This window comes from Pipistrellus kuhlii, unplaced genomic scaffold, assembly GCF_014108245.1.
Source record: "Pipistrellus kuhlii isolate mPipKuh1 unplaced genomic scaffold, mPipKuh1.p scaffold_m20_p_32, whole genome shotgun sequence".
In the NCBI taxonomy this organism is placed as follows: Eukaryota; Metazoa; Chordata; class Mammalia; order Chiroptera; family Vespertilionidae; genus Pipistrellus; species Pipistrellus kuhlii.
The window spans coordinates 1,381,723-1,387,752 of NW_023425532.1; positions in this window are offsets into that span (position 1 = coordinate 1,381,723).

The window sequence follows — 6,030 nt, forward strand, 5'->3', positions numbered from 1 at the left end:
TGGCGCTGCCCCGACACATCCCACCCTGGCTCAAAAGCTTCTACCTATCCGGAAGCCGCCAACGCCATGATCTTAAATCTAGTCCCGCCCAATCGGAGGTGGGTGGGGGGAGGGCCGGATTAAATCCTTCCCTGGCCTCTGATTGGTCGCCGCGAGATAACAGACCCGCGCTCTTCCAGGGTAGCACTCACTTTCGGGTGGAGTCGGGGCCTCTGGCTGTGCATTGCTATTGGCTGCCGGCTGGGCGCAGACGCTGTGCTTCCTGGGCCGGCTTTCGGGGTTGCAAAGACAGGGCTTTGGCTATTGCAGGCCACAGGTTCGAATCCTGTATAGAAACTTCAGTTTCCGCACCTGTGAAGGAAGCTGCCATTATTGGCTGGCACAGAATGTGTCGGGTAATCTTTTCTGGTCTCTTTTACCAGTTCCTCTAAGACAGAGCACTAAATTAAGTATACAATTTTACCTATATGTTCCCAAAGATTCTAGTTTAGCACTTCTTAGCTGGGATTCAGGAATCTGTAGTTTAACAGCTCCACCAGGTGATCCTCATCAGGAGAGAAGCTTGGGAAACACTGGTGTAAAGCAATGCTTATTGCATCCCACTACACTAGTTTCTGGAACCCCTGACCGTTCACATCAGCACTGGGAACAGTTCTTCTCCCGAGGTCCTGACATCTGTACTCAGGCAGTCTGTAGCTCTGAGTCCTGCACAGAAGGCTCCAGATGATCTCATGATCCTCCTCCAAGTCATACCCACCTTCCCTGGGATAAGGCGACTCAGAGGCATCCTGTCCCCTCTGGGCTAGGCCTGAGCAAGGGTGTGTGTGTGTGTGTGTGTGTGTGTGTGTGTGTGTGTGTGGAGGAGCAGGGTGAGGGTGGGACATGAAAGATAAAAATCATGTTTTCATGCTTTGAGATAGAAAGGTGAGTGGCAGCCGAAACCGGTTTGGCTCAGTGGTAGAACGTCGGTCTGCGGACTAAAGGGTCCCGGGTTCGATTCCAGTCAAGGGCATGTACATTGGTTGCGGGCACATCCCCAGTGGGGGGTGTGAAGGAGGCAGCTGGTCGATGTTTCTCTCTCATCGACGTTTCTAGCTCTCTATCCCTCTCCCTTCCTCTCTGTGGAAAATCAATAAAATATTGATATATTAAAAAAAGAAAGAAAGAAAGAAAGAAAGGTGAGTGGCAATGAAAAGAATTTTGCGAAAGGAAGGGGCAAGATTAAACTCAAAGGAGTAAACTTTTTAGTGAGAGGATTTTAAGCACCTGGCAGGGAAGGTGTTGAGCTGAGTATACACATAAGGCAAGGATGCACAGTGAGAAAAAGCGTTCTTCTGCTCTGGCTGGGTCAGTTGAAGCATCGTCCTATACACCAAAAGATTACAGGGTAAATCCCCAGTCAGGGCACATGCCTGGGTTGTGTGGTCAATCCTTGGTAGGAGCATGTATGGGAGGTTACCGATCAATGTTTCTCTCTCTCTCCCTCTCCCCTCTCTAAAAATCAATAAAACATATCCTCAGGTGATGGTTAAAAAGAAGAAGAAGAAGAAGAAGAAGAAGAAGAAGAAGAAGAAGAAGAAGAAGAAGCAGCCGCCACGGCCGGCTTTGCTTAGTGATTAGAGCATCCACCTGCAGACTGAAGGGCCGCAGGTTTGATTCCAGGCAACCAATTGATGTGTCTCTCTCACGTCAATGTTTCTCTCTATCTCTCCCGTCTCTTCCCTCCCTTCCACTCTCTCTAGAAATCAATGGGGAAAATATCCGTGGGTGAGGAATTAAAAAGGGGGGGGGAGGGGAGAGAAAGAAAAACCAGTGTTCCCCTTGTGAAAACGTGAATCTGGTTCTAAGAGATCCAGGTTTGTACATTTGTGCAAGAGGCGGGGCCTGAGCTCTAGAGGAAGGCTGTAGGGCAGGTGCAGAGGTTCGATGAGTCAAAGGAACCTTAAGAGAAATTTAAAAATAGTTTGAAGAAAATGCACATTTGTGAGGTGCAGCAAAGTGCGCTTACTTAGGGTAATTTGGGATGTTCCTGGGGCCTTTGTAGGTCTCTGTCCAGGGTTTGATATTTCTGGGCTTTTTGTGACCTGTATCCACATATCTGAGCACTCTGTTTTACTTTTTTATTAATTATTTTTTTTATTTCTCACCTGAGGACATTTTTTCAAAAATATATTTTTATTGTTTCAGAGCAGAAGTGAAGAGATAGAAACATCAATGAGGAGAGGAAAATTGATCAGCTGCTTCCTGCGCGTCCTCTACTGGGGATCAAGCCTGCAACCGTTGTATGTGCCATGACCGGGAATGGAACCAGGAACTCCTGGTTCATTGGTCAACGCTCAACCACTGAGCCACACCAGCTGGACTCTTTTTATTGAGTGTAAAGGGAGAGAGAAAGGGAGAGGAAGAGAGAGAAAAACATTGACTCAAGAGAAATATCCATGTGTCTCCTATCCCACTCCCCACCCAGGACGCACCCCAGCTGGTGGATGGAAGCTGGACATGTGCCCCGATTGGGAATCGAACCTAAGAACCTGCAACCCTCAGGTGCACGCGACAACACTCTAACCAACTGAGCCACACCTGCCAGAGCTGTTGCACATTTTTAGATCTCCAGGGTTTTAGATATTTTAACTGTTTCGGGTGCTGTGTCCCCAAGTGTGGGAATTCTGGGCTGTTTTCTGTTCATGTCCAGAATGCGATCATAACTATTTGGGATTCCTAATCCCAGGGTCTGATGTCTCTGAGAGACTTTGTCTTTCGGGCCAGGCTTTGAAGTCTCGGCTCCCTGGCAGTCTGTGTTCCGGGGGTGGGGGCATGGAGCTGTTTGGAAGTCTCTGTCTCAGGTTTCCCAGCCATGAACTCTTTGCAGGACCCTGTCCGAGTTTTGTTCATTCTGTGAGTTGTATGGATTTCTAGTCCCAGACATCACCGAGGTGACCAGAGTCTGCGTCCAGGGTGTTAGGTGGCAGAGCAGTTTGGGCTTCTGAGTCCCTTAGATGTGAAGTGTCCGTGGAGTCTGAGTCTATGTCCAGATATCACTTTAATGGTTTTGAGGATGGGGGAATCTGTGTCCCAGAGTATCATCTCTCTGAACTGTTTATGGGTGTGCATCCCAGGATGCAAGTTTCCTGAGCTTTTTGTGTGTATATGTCCCCAAAGTGTGGCTTGTGGCTGTGTGTTGCAGTATATGAGGTCTCTGTTCATGGATGTATGTACCAGGTGTGAGGTTTCTTTGAGTAGTATCTGAGATTATGAGGTCTCTGATCTGTTTGGGTGTTTGTTCTCCAGGATGAGAGATTTCTGAGTTGGTTGTGGGGATATATTCCAGATAGCGAGTTCTCTGATCTGTTGGGGGGGGGGGGGTGTCCAGGATGTAAGGTTTCTGCTCTGTTTGTGGGTGTGAGATCTCTGGCCCATCTGTTGCTGTACACTACTCTGATGCTTGTTTCTGTCTTCATTCCCGTATGTCAAGGCCTGTTTGTGCGTATATTTCCCAGGGTATGTGGTCTCTGATCTGTTTCTGGGTGTGATTCCCAGTAATAAGTCCTGGTAGGTCTCTGTGTGGAAGGTGTCTGATCTTTTCATAGCGGTAGCAAGAGCTTGAGGTCTTTCATCTCTTTGAGGTGTAATTCCCAGGTGTAATGTCTGCTGTATGTCCTAGAATTTTAGGGTAGTTTCTGCAAGTGTGTCCCAGGCTGTGGGGTGTCTGATCTCTCTGTGTATGTCCCAGTTGTGAGGTCTTTGATCTGTCTGTGAGTATATTCACCAGAATGGGAGATCTCTAATATGTTCATGGGTGTATGTCCCAGAGTGTGAGGCATCTGATCTGTTTGTTACAATAATTATCAGTGTGTGAAGTGTCTTTCATGGGTGTATGCCAAGAATATAAGTTCTCTGATATGTTTGTGGCTGTATGAACCTGGGTGCGAGGTCTGTTTTGTGGGTATATATGTCAGTGTGTAAGGTCTGCAAGGTCTTTCGGGGTTTGTGTTCCATTTCCCTTGGTTTGAAACCTCTCATCTGTTTGGGAGTATATCCCAGAATACAAACTCTCTGATCTTTTCATGAGTGCCTGTTGCAAGATTTCAGGCCTCTGGTCCGTTTCTGGCTATTTTTCCTAGCATATGAGGTCTTTGACTTGATTGTGGATGTATATTGCCGGGTTTGAGATCTCTGATTTGTTTGTAGGTATCTATCTATCTCAGGTTCTGAGGTCTCTGATCTGTATGTGAGTGTCTTATCTCTTTGTGTGGGTTTATCAAGGATGTAAGGTCTATTCAGTTTGCTGTTACATGTCCACATTTGTGAGGTGTGTGTTTGTGGGTTTATGTCTAAAATGTATTTCACTTTGCAATTTATGTGTATATTTCCCAGGCAGTGGATTCTTTTATGTGTTTGCGAGCTTAATTCCAAGTGATTGAGGACTTTTTTTTTGCTATATATGTCCTAAAATGTGTGTCTTTGTTCTTTTGGGATTTATATTAGCAGGTGGGAAGTGTTCGTCCCCAAAAAATGTATACACACTTTAACAGCCGATAGCTCCATTTTGAAAATGAAATATATTTTAATAAGCACTGCCTTCACAATTATTCAAAGTGTGTGTATACATTTTTTGGAACACCCTATATTTGAAAGTATATGACACTCAGAATGTGAGGTCTGTGAGCTGTTTGTGCATGTATGTCTCTGGTGACTGAATAATAACACTCCAAACATGTCTACTTTCTAATCCCTGGAACATATGATGTTAATTTACATGGAAAAAGAGACTTTGCAGACATGATTAAGTAAAACATCCTGAGATTTTCTAGAAAACATCTAGAAAATCTCCTAAATTATCTAAGTGGGCCCAGTGTCATTCCAAGTGTCCTTATATGAGGGAGAGATGAAGGCAAGAGACAGAGAACATGATGTAGTGTTAGAAAAGGTGATGTGAGCCCTGTGGGCATGGCTCACTGGTTGAGCATTGACCCATGAACCAGGAAGTCTCGGTTTGATTCCCCATCAGGACATATGCCTGGGTTGTATGCTTGATCCCCATTGAGGGGTGCCATGCAGGAGACAACAGATCAATGATTCTCTCATAATTGATGTTTCTCTTTCTCTCTCCCTTGCTCTCTGAAATCAATAAAAATATATTTTTTAAAAAGGTGATGTGGGCCGAAACCGGTTTGGCTCAATGGATAGAGCGTTGGCTTGGGGACTGAAAGGTCCCGGGTTCGATTCCGGTCAAGGGCATGTACCTTGGTTGCGGGCATATCCCCAGTAGGGGGTGTGCAAGAGGCAGCTGATCGATGACTCTCTCTCATCGATGTTTCTAACTCTCTATCTCTCTCCCTTCCTCTCTGTACAAAATCAATAAAATATATTTAAAAAAAAAAAAAAGGTGATGTGGCCGAAACCGGTTTGGCTCAGTGGATAGAGCATCGGTCTGCAGACGGAAAGATCCCAGGTTCGATTTCGGACGAGGGCATGTACATTGGTTGTGGGCACATCCCCAGTGGAGGGTGTGCAGGAGGCAGCTGGTCGATGTTTCTCTCTCATCGATGTTTCTAACTCTCTATCCCTCTCTCTTCCTCTCTGTAAAAATCAATAAAATATTTTTTAAAGGTAATGTGATGACATAAGCAGAGAGAGAGGTAGATATAGATGGATACAGAGAGAAAGAGATTAGAAGATGAAACACTAATTTCGAAGGTGGAGGAAGGGGCCATAAGCTCTGGAGTGCAGGCGTCCTATAGGAACTGGACTCTCTCCTAGGAACTCCAGAAGGAAGTCAACTTTGTTGACATGACACCTTAACTTTTTTTTAAGTACAATTTCCATTTATTCCCCGCCCCCCGCCCCCAGAGAACTTTTCTTCAGTCCTCAAGGACTTAGCTCCTTACTTGGGCTTTGGTGGAAGTGGTGGGGCAGCACCGCAGGTCTGAATCCAGGCAGGGTGTTCAGTCCTTCCGGGCTTCACACGAATTATTTCTTACTGTCTTGCGGTGACAGCTCACACGCTCACATACTTTCACACACAGCTAG